The sequence below is a fragment of the Pleurodeles waltl genome, chromosome 2_1, assembly GCF_031143425.1.
Source record: "Pleurodeles waltl isolate 20211129_DDA chromosome 2_1, aPleWal1.hap1.20221129, whole genome shotgun sequence".
Classification (NCBI taxonomy): Eukaryota; Metazoa; Chordata; class Amphibia; order Caudata; family Salamandridae; genus Pleurodeles; species Pleurodeles waltl.
Genome location: NC_090438.1, coordinates 107,424,996 through 107,443,129, shown reverse-complemented (window position 1 = coordinate 107,443,129; position 18,134 = coordinate 107,424,996).

Here is an 18,134-nt window from a genome sequence, read left to right as displayed (position 1 = left end):
CAATTAGAATCTAAGCACACAACTTAAAATTATGAGTCAGCTCCCGTCACTGCTTCATAGGCTAGGTAGGCTCAAAATGATGAAGGTGCAACTTAACATTAATGAAGATATCAGACCTGTTGCACAGTTACACAGCAGGATAGCATTTCACCTACAAGAAGCAGTGGAGAAGGAGCTATAAGCATTGCTGGAACATTACATTACTGACCACTCTGTTCCCACACCATGGGTGTTGGCCATCATGGTAGTGCCGGAAAGAGATTAAGGGTGTGCAGTGCGCATCAGTGTGGATATGCGCCAAGCTAACAAGGAAATCGAGAGAGAGAGAGACACCCCAGTCCACATATTGCAGATATGATCATGCAGTTAAATGAAGCCAAAGCAAAAAACTAAAGGTTAGAGGGATGTTATAGATAGGTTCTGAATTCACTCACACAAAACCATAGAAATTCAGCAGTTATAGTTATGGTTAGCTATAACCTGTGCCTTAAGGTAACTATAACTCACGTACCCTCAATAACGTTGCTGCAAATATTACGTTGATAATTATCAATGATGTTATCAAAGATCTTATGATTGTTGTAATATGTGGGGTAATTAGCAGTGCATGGTGAGGGAGTGAGTTATAGTTACCTTAGGGCATGAATTGTAAGTAGTTCCACAGAAGGAAGCATATGAAGGGCGCTTAGTTATAAAAACGACTGACAGCTAACAATGGGTGAAGGGCTGCCACAGAATCTTGACTGACCCATTGAGTGTGGATAGTGTCTGTCTGCTCTCGCTCAGTGATTGGCTGACTTCTAGGGGGACATCAGTCACACACGGACGGTGAGTCAACACGGCAGGATCGCGCAAACTCCAGTTTTCCACACCCCTCGCCTGCGCTCAAGGCTGCACAATAAGGAAGCACCTGCCCAGCTGGTATTAAGTGGGCCACAAAGGGAGTTAGCCTTTGGTCTTGCCAGGCAAAATCCAGCTGCAGGAGGACACCAAAGGGTGCGATCTGCCACCCAGAAGACCCCTCAGGCGAGCATCAGGCGAGCATCGATCTGTGAGGTGGATATTGCAGCCTACCACAGGAGAGACAAGTGGTGAAATGTCCGTTTCTTTATTGGGGAGGCTTGTGCGTGACTGTTTACCGGGTGGGTTTGAGGGGCTGATTCACTGATGTTTGGTTTTATTCATGTGAATTATCCCCCTGAATCTTCCAGTTTGTTGTCTTTTATTAAATACTGAGTGCTACAGAGGGTGGCACCACCTGAATGGCTAAATTATATCTTTCTGATATACATATATATCTACTGCTGTAGTTGCCCTATGGTGGCATACCTTGGTGCACTTATGTTCTCAGGTGGTACTGGTTTACGGCTGGGCAAGCCGTTATTATGTCTCCATTCTTCCCCCTTAATCAGGAAATATCCGCACTCCAAAGTTGTTGCACAAGGTCTGGGTGAACGAAACGCGTTGGCCGTTTCCAATGTACTGAGTAACGGAGCTCTGCAATAAAGCAGGAGAGTGTGCAACAACTTTGGGGTGTGGTTATTTCATGATAAAGAGGGAAGAACTGAGATATGTACATATATATATATATCCTCAAAGAAACCCAGGAGCACTCTCCGGGTTTGGTTTCATTATTTTATTCCAATCGCCAAGCATGACACGTTTTGGACATTTCCTTTTTCAAATGCTGGCTACACAGTGACGCTCCTACAAAGTAAAAACACACATCCATAAATAGTTTACTCCAATTAGTTGAGTAGTCACCAAAGAGAACGGACTTCAGTCTCTCCATATTTCTATTTGATTCGAGCGCCGCCATCATAGAATGCTACTTTCATTTTTATATCGTGACTAAAGTAGCCATTATTTCAATCATAGTGAGTCTTTGCACATGCTGCACTCATTGTTCACCAATTTTCCAATGTTCCCTTTATTTAAGAGTGTTAAATCCGTTAAGTCCGTTCTCTTTGGTGACTACACAACTAGTTGGAGTAAACAGTTTATGGATGTGTGTTTTTACTTTGTAGGAGTGTCACTTTGTAACCAGCATTTGAAAATTGAAATGTCTGAAATGCGTCACGCTTGGCGATTGGAATAAAATAATGAAACCAAACCCGGAGAGTGCTCCTTGGTTTCTTTGAGGAGAGCCATTTGTTCTGTATATTTTACGTGCGTGCATGCCACTTGCACGAAGGAGGCACGCGCCGTAACAGAGTTTGCCAGTTTAAGTGGTGGACTCTATACATATATATATATATATATATATATATATATATATATATATATCTTTAGCGCCATTTGATGAATCTTTATGACATTTTACCAAAAAAGGGTGCCCAATAATGTTGTTGTATATGGAAAGTTTCATGGTGATCCGTCAAGCTAGGGCCAAGTAAAAGGGGATTAAAAAAGTGCATTCCCCATTTTAATTCCTGTAGGGATTTTGAACATTACTATAGTCCAAACCGCTGAACGGAGTTATACCAAATTTGGAAGAATGAAAGAAAACTAAATATAGATATCTAGAGGCGTGAAGGGTTTGCAAATAATAACGAGCACTAGCAGGGAAATGCAGAGCTCTGATTGGCTGCCAGCATTTCAACAAGGAATAGCTGGCTGCCATCTTGGGACCTGGATCCAGCTGGGTCCCACAAAAAAGACAAAAAGAAAGAAAAAGGGTAGAGGAGGGTCACCCTGACCCCTTAGCTCTGGTGCTGGGGCAAAAAAGCATTTGTAAAAACAAAATTGGTGCAAATTTGCGGTGGATCCATGAATTTGTTTTTAAGAAGCCCCTGGGTGGGCCTGGTCCCAGGGGCCTTTTGAAATAAAGGAGGGGGTGCACGGGCCCCCACCTAGGGCAGTTTGATGCCCTGGTGACCGCCACCTCCCCGGGCCTTGGTTGTAATGAATGCAGGGAAGAAGGGGTGGGATTAACCACATGGCCACCCTGCAGCCCCGGGGACCACCACCTTCCTGTGGCTGAAATTGAATACTATGTGGGGGCCACCCGGCACCCGCTGCAGCCCCCATGACCGCCATCTCCCGGGGGCTAATAACAAATACAAAGCGGGGAACCACTCACCCCACCGCAGCCCCAGGTAAAGCCACCTCCCCCGGGCTAATAACAAATACAATCCGCTGGGCTGCCACCCTTCCCCAGCCCTGGGGACCGTCACCTACTCGGAGCTTTAAAGAAATTGAATGCAGGGTGGTGCATGCCCCACCGCAACCCCAGGGACTGCCTCCTCCCCGGGGCTTCAATAAAATATGATGTGGGGTACCGCTTGGGCCCCCCTGCATCCCCAGGGACCACCACCTCCCCAAGGCTAATTCAAGCCCCCCTCAAGAAGCCATAAATAGCCATGGGGACTTCCATCCCCCAGGGCCTGCTCCTGCTATGGACAAGGGTGCCCACCCCCCAGCAGACATAGCTGTTTGCTGTGACTTGGCAGGAACGTTGACAGCTCCTGCAAAAGTCAGAGCAAACCCTTCACTTTCTGCAAGTGAGGGCTGTCAAACAGCTATCACTTTCAGAAAGTGATGTTGCATGCAAATATGTGTGCAGAGAAACAGATGAAAACATTGCTTCTGCTATTTAAAGCAGCTCCCTGTTTGGGGGAGTAATGCTGGTTCCTGCAGGACGTGGGGACCTGGCCAGACTGCGGGGGCCTTTAGGCTCCCTGTGCGGTCCTGTCACTCTCTCTCTTTCTTCCATCCCATAAAGGGATGGAAGAGAGAGAGAGGTTGTTATTGTAATGGTCTCTCCATACAATGTCTTTAAAGAGTCAGACTAGCAAGATGTTTGATAGGAATGTTATAGTTACATTTGGATGCAGAGGAGAAAAGAGTCACCTCTGGCCTAATGGTCAAGATCTTATGCTGTCACTCAGTAGGCTGAAGGTTCAAATCCTAGTATCACTTGGCAGTGTGTCTGTTTATTTCACTGTTAAACATTCCTAGTGATGGAACATCCCAGACCTTCCAACTCACACGGTGCCACCATGTTATACACAATACTGGCTCCTATCACACGGTCTCCCGGTGAGGAGCCAATATCACATGGTGGCAGGAAAAACAAACTTGAAATCACTTTAAACAGTGGTTTTCAGCTTGTTTCCAGAAGAAACACCCCAGGACATTGGAAGCAGCCTCTGCAAGCTTTTTTTTTCTTTTTCTTGAGACAGGGGTATGGAGCCAGGGTGGGGGCAAAAGTGCCTGTTAGGTGCTTCCCTGCATGAGGCCACTCCCCCTCCTAGTCCCGCCCCCTCCTCCCATGTGAGGTTTTTGGTTTAGCTAAGTCTGGACACTGCACAATAAGGAGTTATATCTGGCCTAGTGGTTAAGGTCTCAGACATGCACACTAAAAGTTAAGGGTTGTAGTCTAGGTGAGTCTGTGGTAATTTCCTGCTTCAGTTTCTTTTCAACTATAAATATTTAAGTTACATACTGAAAGGTCAACTTGTGCCCTAAGGAAACTATAACTCGTGCTCTCGCCATGCACTGCTAATTACCCCAGATATTACAGCACTCATTGATAATATCACTGTAGCATATCACTGAAGCATCTGTTGTAAAATTATTCCTAAAAAACTGTGCATGGCGGGGGCGGGAGCGATATACTTAAAAACATTTATATAGTAAGATCATTAACACTAATTGAAATATTACAATAAACATGAATATATATAACAGAAAGGATATGTCATATTTAATTAGAAATACACTTAAAACAAAGTGAACAAAAATGAAATTTAAACAAAAAATTGCTAATTATTTATTGTTTTAATAATTTGCAAATTAAAAAATAATACAAAATAATAGCAATCCAAAATAAATAATGGTAGAGAAAGTGCTGGACTTTTAAGAGTCAGATTTACTATTCTAACAACAACTAAGCAAAAGCATACAAAGTATTGGACTTTGGAGGCGTTAGATTACTATTCCCACTTCAATCGAAGCAACATTAGGGAAAGTGCTGGACTCCGGAAGGGCTAGATTTACTATGTCTATTCCAATCTAAGCAATAGTACGGAATGTGTTGGACTTTAGAGAGGTTTGTATTCCTACCTTCACTTCAATGTAACCAAAAGAAGTAAAGTGTTCAGCTTTGGAGAGGTTAGTTAAAGTATTCCGACTCCAATCTGATCAACCGTAGTGAAAGTGTTGGACTTTGGAGGGGATAGATTTACTATTCCTATTCCAATCTGAACAACAACAGTAGGGGGAGTGTTGGACTTTGGAAGGGTTTCATTTACTACTACAAATTCAAAGTAGGGAAAGCATTGGACTTTCAAGGGTGAGATTTACAATTCTGACTCCATGCTAACGAACAGTAGAGAAAGTGTCGGATTTTGGAGAGGCTAGATTTACTATTTCTACCTTAACATAAGGAAAAGCAGAGAAAGTGCTGGGCATTGAAGGCAGTAGATATACTATTCACACTCCAATCTGAGCAACAATAGGGAAAGTGTTGGACTTTGGAAGGAGCAGGTCCTTTGTGACAGCTCTCACCCTTACTGCTTCACTGCCTCCCAGACTAAATTGTTCACTTTGTTATTGTGTTATTGTGCTCAACCTTGTCTAACTCATCTCTGTTTAATTTGTTCAACTTGTTTAGTTTTGTGATGCCTTTGTTAATTTCTGTTGTTTCTCTGCTCCCTCACTTTCACACTGCTTTTTCCTGCCGCATCTCCCCACCGCTCCGGCCCTCGCAGGAACCACCCACTGCCTCCCAGCGCTCCTCCATCCTGCCAGGACCTACTTAATAGAGGTTGCAGTATGGCCTCGCAGCAGACACATGAGGTGGGCATGCGCCAAAGGCAAGCCCATCTGCGCCCGTCTGGGTCTGGACCACGCCTAGCAGTAGGAACCCCTTTGTCTCCCACCACACTCCAATACACCACTGACGAGCACCGCACTCTGGATCCCAGATCCAGCAATAACAACTGCTGCCCCACTTCTCCACGAACAATGATAGGACCTTTTTCCTGCCAACATTGTCACTTCTCCTGCAACATCAGAACACATGCACGTACAATGACCACCACCATGCTGACCACGCCAACCATGTCAACTACGCCTGCTTTGGAAGAAGTCCACTGCTTTCTGCTCAATGCACAATCACTCTGCAAGAACGCCACCAAGATCTGGGAAACCATCATTTTTTCCTCACCCCAATGTCATCTTCCTAACCAAGATCAGGCTCAATGCCGCATCTGCTCCTGACTTTGCCTCAGCAACTTCAAATGGCTACAAGATAATACCCTGGGACCGCATCAACAAATACGGAGTTGGAATCGTCAACATCCACATAGAAACCATTCACTGCACTACCACTACAGACAACACCACCCTGATCATGGAACACCTGAATTTCAAACTCTAAATCGAGGACAAAACCACCATCAGAGGCACCCTCATCTTTCAGACCTCCAAGACAACACCCCAGTATCTGTGACACCACCCCTGAATTCATCACCCTGCTCAACATTGACTCAGAAGACTACATGGACCTCGGAGGCCTCAAACTTCTCATCAATGACGCCAAGCTCCTCAAAAGCATGAAGAAAATCGGCCTAACCCAACTAGTCACCAATCCATGCAGTACACAGGACACACGCTCGACAACAGCCAGCAACAGAGTCAAGTACAACCATGTCACCGAGATCACCTGGACAGGCCACACTATCATCCACTTCAGCATTACAGGATCCCCTGGCACCGCCACCACGCCTCCCAGTACCTCACACTGCAGCTGGAACAAAGTATCAGACAGCTAGTGGAACGATGCCCTTAACACTACCTATTCTAACACCACAACCAACCTAGAACAGGCTGTCAAGAACTACTCCACCATGATCAGAGATTGTTCCGACAGAATCGCCCCCGTCAATCGAACCGAACTCAAGAGTCCTACCAAATAGGCCTGTTGGTACACCACAGAACTGAGAACTGTGAAACGCAACTGCAAGTGAATAGAAAGGAGATGGTGCACCAACAAGGAACCCACAGACCAAGCCACCTTCAAGATGCCCTCAACCATTACTGAAAAAGACGTAGGGGAGCACTTTGGCTGTCTGCATTGAAGCCAGCTCTAACCACAGCAAAGAGCTCTTCAACATCGTCAGAGAGTTCTTCAACCTCTCAGCCACTGAAAACATAATTGCCCCTTTTCAGGAACTCCTTGATGCCCAGGCAGACTTCTTTCACAAGATGTCCACCATCTACAAAATTTTTGAACCCCCTACCTACCACTGCCAACACCCTCAGCCTCCTCTCTCCCACTGATGTAAACCCTGATGCTATTTCCGTCCACCCGCTCACCTCCTGGATCCAGCTAACCACACAAAATACCACAGCCATCATGAACTCCGTCCACTCCGTAACACCCATGGACTCCTGTCCCCACCACATTTTCAACCTCATGAGCAAAATGATACGCAGCAAGCTCACCACCATCTTCAACTCATCCGTAACCACAGCCACCTTCCCTGAAGTATGGAAACACGCAGAAGTCACCCCCTTCTCAAGAAGCCTCCCGCCGACCCCAGGGAACTCAAATACTACCATTTTATCTCTCTATTCGCCTTTCTTGCCAAAGTCCTTCAAAAGGCGATCAACCCCCAGCTCACAGATCACCTGGAGATCAACAATCTTTTGGACCCCTCCCAATCTGGATTCAGCACCAACCACAGCACTAAAACCACGCTTATTGTTGCGACTGACAACATCAGAGCTCTCCTCGACCAGGGTGAAATGGCAGCCCTGATCCTCCTCGACCTCTCAGCAGCATTCAACACAATATCCCACCACACCCTTATCAAGAGGCTTAATCACACTGGAATCCAAGGAGATGCCCTCAACTGGATTGCATCTTTCCTCACCAGAAAAACCCAGAGAATCTGTGTAACACCTTTCACCTCGGAATCGAAGAACATCATCTCTGACGTCCCTCAAGGCTCGTCCCTAAGTATTACACTGTTCAACAATTACATGACCCCCTTGACCAACATCAGCAGAGCCCACGGATTGAACATCATATCCTACACAGACAACACCCTGCTCATTTTCTCACTGTCAGAAGACCGCTCCACTGTGTAGGCCAACTTCCACAGGTGCATGACAGGCATCGCCAACTGGATAAATAACTGCCTAAAACTCAACACAGACAAAACAGAAGTGCTGTTCTTCGGGAACAATACCTCCCTGTGGAACGACTCCTGGTGGCCCACCGAACTAGGACCAGCACCCACTTCAACAGATCACACTCGCAACCTAATGGCATCATCCTGGACAGCAAGCTCACCATGAAAAATAACATCAATACAGTCTCTTCCGCCTGCTTTCTCACCCTTCGCATGCTCCTAAGATCTTGAAATGGCTCCCGGTCAACACCAGACAAACCGTTACTCAAGCCCTAGTCACCTACCAGCTGGACTCCAGCAGCGCATTCTAAGTAGAAATCATCATGCACCTCCTGAAGAGACTACGGACCATACAGAATTGAGAGATCAGACAGCCTCAGTCTCCCTAAACCGACCCACACTACCCCACCTCAAGAAGCTCCACTGGCTCCCCATTCAGAAGATATATCAATTTAAGATGCTGATCCACCCCTACAAGGCCCTTCACACTCACGGACCAGCACTAATCAACCACCGCCTGAACTTCCACCAACCCTCCAGACATCCATGATCTGCTTCCCTCTTCTTTGCATGCACATCCCCACATCCGCCAAAGCAACTCCTCTTACACTCTTTTGGAATTCAGGAAAGGGCTAAAGATCTGGCTGTTCAACTGAACACCTTAGCATCTATGTTCTCAGCACCTGGATACCTTTGTGGGTTATTAGCCACGCTCTATAAATCCTGTTTGATTGATTGATTACATATAGCATTCCAATTTCTCCATTAATTTTAAAAATATGTATTAATGATGGTAATATTTAATCATATTTAAAATAAAAACGTATATTAATCATTGAAATATGCAATAGAATTAATGTGTAAACAAATACAAATTTCATATAAAAAAATAATGTAAAAATATATAAAAAAATAACAAATATTTAAAATAAACACACTTCCCACCCTACTTCCCAATAATAAAACCAACAATAAACAAATAAAACTACTTTAAGTTTATAAATAAATCAATATTAATATTAATTTAATTATTAAATACAACAATTAAAACAAGAAGTAAATGTAATTGTTTTTCAAAATTTTAGTATAAAATAAACTGATCAACTAATTAAAATGAATAAAAACAATAGTCAATTATTTAATTTATGTATTTATCAACTAGCAGGTTAAGTAATATAAACCTGGTAATATAAGTAATATAAATAATAATTAAAAATAGAAAATATCATTGTAGTTTAAATACCTTTGCCCCTGCGATCTTCAACAAACGCAATAACCTGCTACTGAATAAAACATTACTAATTAAGCATACAAAAATGTACATTAAAAAATAGAAGCTATGCTACAATAATTAAAATAACAATCAATAAAAAAATTTACAAATTCATTATTTAATTAACATAAAAAATAAATTAAACATAAAAATCATTTATATTTTAAATAGCTTCTCACAATCCTAACAATTCACTAGTAAATTAAAACAAAACAAATTAAGTTTTAAATTGCACATTAAAGATTACAAAAAATATAAAAACATGTAAAACAAACACCATAATGCTAATACCTGATAATTATATCATTACTAACATATATTACATGCATTTAAAAAAACTATACCTCCTATAACAATTTTAAAGAAAACGGTATTATAAAAAAATATAAAAAACCACTGTATTATATACCTAAAAAATTATAACTAACTGTTAGACCTGACATCCATGGTGTGCTATCTACACAAACATTTTGCCTTCACTCCTCCTGTTTGCTGAATTCATATTGTTTGCTTTAGGACTCTGCACTGCACCACTGCTACCCAGTGGTAAAGGACTTGTGCTCACTCCTCCAACCATTGTAAAATTGGCCTACACCTGATTGGAACATGTAATTTACTTGTAAGCCCCTAGTAAATTGTGCTACATGTACCCAGGGCATGTAAGTTAAATGCTAACAGTGGGCCTACAGCACTCATTGTGCCGACCACTGACGTAGCCCTTTAAAGACATACCTCAGGCCTGCCAATGAAGGCAGCTGTAGTGCAGTTTTAAAACTAGGGGCCAGATGTAGCAAAACGGCAATTTGCGACTTGCAAATTGCGAGTCCCTGCGACTCGCAATTTGCAAGTCGCAAATTGCTATGCAGTACGGTGTCTCAGACACCGACTGCGACTCGCTATGGGGTCGCAATGACCCACCTCATGAATATTCATGAGGTGGGTCGCAAATTGCAGCCCCATAGCGAGTATAGGCACTCGCTAACATGGAGGCCTGCTGTCGTCAGCAGACCTCCATGTTCGTGTCTGCTTGATCAATAAAGCAGTTTTTTTTTTTAAGTGTAGCCCGTTTTCCTTACAGGAAAACGAGCTGCACTTAAAAAAAAAACCGAAACCTTTAGTTTCGGAATTTTTTCAGGGCAGGGAGTGGTCCTTTGGACCACTCCCTGCCCTGAAAAAATATTTGTGAGTCCAGTCACAAACTGGAAGGGGCCCCATGGGGACCCCTTCCAATTTGCGAGTGGGTTACCATCCACTTGAAGTGGATGGTAACTGCGATGCCATTTGCGACCGTGTACGCGGTCGCAAATGGTATTGCATACCACTCAGACTCGCAAATAGGAAGGGAACACCCCTTCCTATTTGCGAGTCGGAAATGCATTTTGCGAGTCGGTCCCAACTCGCAAAATGCATTTCTGAATAGGAAACTGCGATTTGCGACTCGCAAACGGCAAATTTTGCCGTTTGCGAGTCGCAAACAGTTTCCTACATCTGGCCCTATATTTTTAACCTGGCTATATAAACATTTTGCCAATGCCTAAACCTTCATTTTTAATACTTTTAAGTCACAGCTAAGGCAGTCTCTAAAGGCTCATGGAGCATGGTGCATTGTGTTTAAAAAGTAGGACTTGTGAGTTTAAGTTATACATGTCCAGACAGTGAAAAACTCCTGAAGTCGTTTTTACTGTGACAATCTTTCCAATTGACTAACACTGGGTAATATTATTATATTAAATAAGTGCTAACTTTTGATTGGGAGCAGATAGAGATATGCTGCTTACACTCAAATTATTTGTAATTAAAAATCCTCTTCAATAGTGAAATCTGAAGTCACAGTTCTAAAAAACTACCACTTTTAGAAAGTTGACATGTTGTTGTCCTGTTGTAGTTTGAGTATTGCTCCCAGACAGTAACACAAAGGGGGCTTAGGTGTGAACAATATGAGTCATCCTGGCAGGGTGAATGGGGAGGGGCTTCACCCAGCCTTACTTACACTTCTAAAGGGCTTTGCTTCTGCATGCACAAAGGAACTTGACACCAGGCCTGCCCCACCTTTTGTCGACCCTAGATAGTTTGGAGCCTCGAGAAGAAACGGGGAAGAACTTTCCAGAAGAAGATGAGAGGGGAGGTCAATGAGTCCCTCCACACAAATGCTGACACCAGGTATAAATATTGGACATCCAGAGCTACATATCAGAAACTCCTGGACCTGTGGAAGATTCAGAAGATGGACTGCTCTGCTTCCAGAAGACTGCCCTGCTGCTTGAAGGACTGCATTGCAGTTTGTGAAGGATGACTTTCCTGCTTGTCTTCATCCCAGGCTACCCAGAATGACTCCAAGGGTCAGTTGGCTGATCTCCTGTGTTAACTACAGGGACACAAGCAACTTCAGTGTCCTCGCTGCAATTGTCCAGCTGACCGCTGTAACTGGACCTGCCTGGACCTGCCACTACACCTGCCTGAGCCCTGCCTTTGGCCTCTGCTGAAGTGAGTTCTGATCCGCAAGAGGTGTCCCCAGCTCCTGGACCATTGGCTGGCATCAGTGGGGCTCTTCCTGAAACAAAAAAGTGAAAATCCTGAACTCTAGGTTGCTTGCAAGCTTTAATAGGCCCGCCAAGACCCTACCGCCTGAAACGACTGCCAATGCGAAGCTACAGTGAGACCTGCTTTTCACTCCCAAAGCGACCATCCACGATGACCAGCAATACAAGACCTTCACTTCATGGTACAGCAAAAACAGCCTGCAAGAACTGTCAATGTCGAGCTACTGAAATGACCATCCGTGATGCCTAACTGGCTCTTCACGCTACAGCGACAACCATCCATGGCACCCAACCTGCTCTTTGCGACACAGCAACGACCATCTATGATGCTTGGTCTCCTCCTAGTGCCCTCCTTAACCTGAATGGAACACTTTGTGCTGGACTTCAGTAGATAACTTTTCAACTGGACTAACCTGATCCCTGTATTAGACCCATGCTCCATCGCTGTTAACCTGAACCTGAGACCAGATGACCTCGAGTAGTGCTATATGCTTTAAGACTCTATTTTCACTACAAACTTTAAAAATGAATATCTCTGGTTCTAAGGATTGGAGTTTTGTCTTTCTGGTATTATTGTATTTATTACAATTTACTCTTTGTTTCTAATTGGTTTGTGATTTTTCTTGTTTATGTTTTCAATTTAGTACTGTTTGTGTGCTGCATAAATACACATTGCCTCTCAGTTAAGTCTGACTGTTTGTGTGCCAAGCTATCAGAGGGTTAAGCACAGGTTAATTTAGTGACTTTTGTGGTTCACCCTTACAAGGCTTGTGGTTGTTGCCTGAGTGGGGTTTCCACCAACACACCAAAATAACCCTATTTCTTACACTAACTTAGGTACGTTTTCATGCCTCCAGATCTTCAAACTTTAAGTAGCTTGATTCTGGATTTAAGAAAAATACTTCAACAACAGGCGAGATAACAAAGCTATGCTATTCAACTGCCAAGTATAATGTAGCACTGGCATGAGAGCTCGTTTTTTAGATTTACTTTGTTCATTTAAGGGCACATTTACTAATTTTTGGCGCAATGCAGCAAAGCAACCAAAGTACCAGCTCTGTGTTGCGTCAAAGGGAAAGACAATAACAGCACCATAACTTCAAAAGTATGGTGCTGTTTTTCTTAACCCCAGAGCTGGCACACTTTTGGTTGCTATGCGCCAAAGCAGACACCCTTGCACTTAATTCAAGGGTGTGTGCATTCTGTCAAGCGTAGTTTTTATACTGGAATGTGACGCTTCTACTACAAAAACAATGCTTTGATACTTTTGCCACTTTGTGTGTATGCTACACAATGCAACACACATGCAAAGCTTGAAGTTTTATTAAAATACATGTTTTTGCAGATCTTACGTCTGTCTTTAGAAGGCATATGTTTTTGTAGCACATCCCTGTCTACCAATGTTAGTAGAAAGTGATTTCTGTCAAAACTCCATTTGTGCACTTGGGGGCTCAGTGCGTCTTTCCACCTCATGATGATTTCTCATTTTGCCAGGACCTCGGCTAGATCCTCAAATCTAGTTGTTACTTTGTATTTGTTAGGTCGTAGGAATCCCCCCAGAAACCAAACAAGGGGGTGCAGGGAAGTGTTCTGCCTGTTATATCATTTATGCATCCTATTAATCCTTCCCAGTATTCTCATAGTGCTAGGCAGCTCCAAACCATGTGGAGCATCCCTTTGCCCTGCTCCCCACATTTTTGACATCACAGATCTTGCGCTTCATACATGCGCATAATATTCCCTGGCGTCAGGTATGCCCTGTGCAGGAAGTAAAAGGAAGAATTTGGCATTGTGGGATATTGTGCAGGTATTGGCCATAATTGTGGTCTATTGTGTATCCGCGATAGGGTGTGCAATATCCTCCTTCCATTTCTGGTGTCAGGTTGTTAGTGGTGTTGTGGTATCAGCCCTGAGCACTTGGTATATTTGTGGCATGGCTTTTGTTTTACCTGTTGTGGTGCAGACTATGCCAGTGCATTGATGGGTTGAGGGTTCCGTTGTTCCTGCTCGCCACTTGTTCTTTAGTGCCAGGACCATTGCTCTGTGTAATAGGAAATTGTCCCACGTGTATCTTGATTGCCTCCACTAAGTCCTGAAGGGTAGCAGTTTGCCATCACTGTCCAAATCTCCCACTCGTGTTATGTCATGTACCACCCAGTCTAATGCTACCCGTAGTGGGTCAGTTTCATGATTGGTCACTATCATCTGTATTGGTATCTCTGGTGAGTAAGGCCGAAGGTTGCAGGTGTGTTCTAGGCAGCAGGTTTCAAGGGTGCTAGGAACAATCGGTATAGGATCTTGGTGTCCGGTGTACCTTTTGAGATCCCCCCCTCCCAGTTCAGTCCCACATGCAGCCATTTGTTAAGCCATTGAATCTGAGCCACTAGATAATAGACTTTGAGGTCGGGTGCCGCTAGTTCCCCATCTGTGGTAGTCCTGCAGAGTTTGGACATTACCACTCTGCGCCTGCCAGCTCCCCATGTTACTTTTACCATCAGGGTGTTTAATTCAGTTAAGATTTTACGAGGGATCACTATTGGGAGTGTAGTAGCCAAGGAAGCGCTGCCATCTTTGCTACCGCTATCAGTCCCATGACAGACAGTGGGAGCGTCATCCAGAACCCCACAATAGAGCGGAGTGCCCAGATTGCCATTCCAATGTTCCCTTCCAAAACATCTTTGGGTTTGTGATATAATTTGACACCTAGATATTTCATGCACAATCCCTCCCATGTGAGCCTGTGTAAGTTGTGGGGTTGCGCCATATGGCAGTCAAGGGGGAAAATTAGTGATTTTTGCTAATTTATGTGGAGGCCCGATATGCTGCCAAACTTTTCTAGTAGGAAGACTGCTCTTGGTAAGTCTTGCTTTGTGCTCGCCAGGAAGAGAAGCATTTCATCTGCTTGTAGTGCTATTTTAAAATAGTTACCTTAATGGACTAGACCTCTATAGGATTCCTCTGTCCTTGCTCTCCAAGCCAGAGCCTCTATGGCGTTAGCGAACAATAGAGGAAAGAGGGGGCACCCTTGCCTGGTTCCCTTCCCAACTCCATAGGCTTCCAAAATCGTTACCTGTCCGCACCCATGCAGAAGACCCTGTGTAGAGAAGTTTTGTCCACCGGATAAACCCTGCCTCCAGTTGTAATTCGTCCATCACTTGGTATAGCTAGTCCCACCGTAAACTATCAAATGCTTTCTCTGAGTCAATAGAGACAATCACTGTGTCATTGTTGGCAGGGAGGGTGGCCTCCATAATGGAGAATAGCCTGCCTATATTTAATAAGGTATTTCACCCCGGGATGAACATGGTTTGTTCGGGATGTATAATCTTGACCATATACGGAAGTAGGCGGGATGCCAATATGCGACTTAATATCTTGTAGTCAAGGTTAAGCATTGACAGTGGACGGTATGATTGTACGCCTCGGGGGAGCGAGCCCTTGTTTGAGCAAGGGACTACAATTGCCTTACTAGTAGTGGTGGATAGATGCCCTGCTTCTAGAGTATCTGCATAGAGGTCCTCTAGTCTAGGGGCTAGTTCCTCTGGGTGCTAGTTCCTCCACATATGTGGCCTAGAACTCCATGGGCAAACCATCAGTTCTATATATCTTGCCCTAGGCCATAGTTTTAATTGTCACCCGTACCTCTGGTAGTGTGATGGTACTGCTCAAATCTTCTGTGTCAGTTATGTTAATGCGTGGCAATTCTGTATTCTCCAGGAACACCTGTAGGGTCTTCGGAGGTGGCGCAAAGGGAGCAGTGTTCATGAGTGTATAGTATCATTCAATATATGGTTGATGTCTTGTTGGCTATATAGCAACGTCCCTGCTTCTGAGTCCACTTCTAATATTAAGGATCTTGTAGTGAGGGGGTTCGTAGCCAGGCCAGCAGTGTCCCAGATTTATCCCATTCAGCATGGGCCTTGGTCATGTATTCCCGGTAATCAAAGCATCTAGCCTTTTCTGAATGTGCTGTCAGGTGTTTCTTCGCATCTAGGAGTTGCTGTTTCAATCCCGGGTTACAGGAGCGAGCTTTCTCTTGGTTTCTCAGTATTGTCTCCTGGGCTTCTACTTCATAAATGAGAGTCCGTCAAACCTACTTATACAATGCATTGACCCCGTATGATCGCCTTGAAGGCATCCCATTCTATGAGTGGGGATGTTGTTGAGTGGGCAATATTCTCAAAATATTCTCTAATGGCCTCCCTTATGGAGTGACGGAATGCTGGGTCCTCCAGTGTCACTACCCATAAGCGCCAGTCAGGTATCCGGGGTACTTTCCAATCCAGTCTAGTGTCAATACTATTGGATTGTGGTCTGACATTGTGCGCAAGAGGTATTCTGTATGTCTGGGACCAAAGGAAGGTGTCCTGACATGTAAATCATACAAGTGTGAATAAAAGAAATAGTCCCTAACTCCTAGGTGCTCTCTGTGCCATGATTCCTTGAGCCCCCATTTTTGTTGCCAGTTGTTGAATGCATGTACTACTCTATTTTGCCACTTGGGAATCATGCAGGAGTGTGTGTAAGCAGTCAATGGTAGGATCACCGACGCTATTATAGTCTCCACCGAGTATGATTGGTTGTGTTAGGTGCAAAACAAATGTTTGAGAGATTGTGTGATAGAACCTCCCTTGATCAGTATTAGGGGCATAGAATCCGGCAGTGGTCAGATCTCGACCTACAAGTCTACCTGTCACTAGAACATATCTCCCATCTGGGTCTATGAGTTCACTCGCATTTGAAATGGGACTCCAGTGCAAACCCAAATCAAAACTTACCGGGCGAAGGCTGAGTATGTTGTAGAGTAAATTTGTCCTCTCCACTTTTTGCGGAGCACATCTCTTTCTAGGCCAGTTAAGTGGGTCTCTTGAAGGATGGCCCATGAGCGCCCCATCTCTTTAAGTATGTATACATTTTATATTGTTTAGTCATATTATTGAGGCCCCTCACGTTCCAACTAATAAAGGTAAACATCGGGGGGTGGCCACGGTAAGATCGGGTGACTGTAAGTAGGATCTTTCCTCATCACTGCATGATGCCTAGAGGTGCTAACTTGTCTCTCCCGCTCCACATGGAGCCAAGTAATGGAGGCAGGGATAGTACTAGCAAAGATCCTTAACAACCAGTTTCGAACTTCCCAATTCTCCAACCCCAGGAAGAAAAGTAAATACACCCCCATCCAAACCATCAGACAACAGGTCAGCATTCGTACATTCAACATACCCACAGGACGTGAGTAGAGGGCGTGCTCTTAGCTAGGAGCATCCCCGCATCGCTACTCGCCATCAGAGCTTTAGAAGCAGTTACAGCAAGGTAAGTAATCCTGCAGTCATTCAATCCAATTAAATTCAATCTTGCCCTAGTCTGAGTGTAATGCAGATCCAACTTTGCTAATGGCGGCTACTTCTACGACTACTTTACGAAGTTCCTGTAAGGCTTGTGAATGGGATGAAATTGCTCTATGTTAGTTTTCTCCATCTTTTTCTTTTTCTGTGCTCTTAGTGCATCTAGTTGGGTACTCAAGGCTGAATTGTTCTCATGTTGGGGGAGTTGCTGTGACGCGGAGTCGAGCAGGAAACATCATGGCATACTTAATACCCAATTTCCAGAGTTGTTTCTTGGCTTCAGGAAAGGATGCCCGCTGCTTTTGGACTACTCTTGTAAAGTTGGAGAAGATCATGACTTTTATGTTGTCAACTAGGAGTTCACCTTTCATCCGGGCCTGGGTCAGTATATGATCGCTATCTTTAAAGTGCAGTACTTTGGCCACAACAGGGCAGGACTGGGACCCAAGTTCAAGAGCATAGAATGGTGAGAGGCCTTCTGGTGAGACTTCTGTGCGGAGCCATGTTTCCAGGTTTGTAAGAATGTCTGTGTCCTTGACGCGTTCTGGAAGCCCAACAATACGAATGTTATTGCTTCCTGTCCTGTTTTCTGCATCTTTTGCTCTCTTTTCCCGTACCTTTACTCAGTTCTCTATCCCTGCTAGACGGTAACCTAGTGATGCCACTTCAGGGTTTGGAGTGTCTACGGTTCTTTCTGTGGGGGTGACTCTTTCTGCAGGTCGTCTGTGATTATCCTGGAATAGGCTCAGTTCTGTAACCACAGTGTCAATTTTGTGTTCTAGTGCTTCTCGCAATGCTGTAATGGCTTGAAGGATTGTGTTCAATGTTGTTC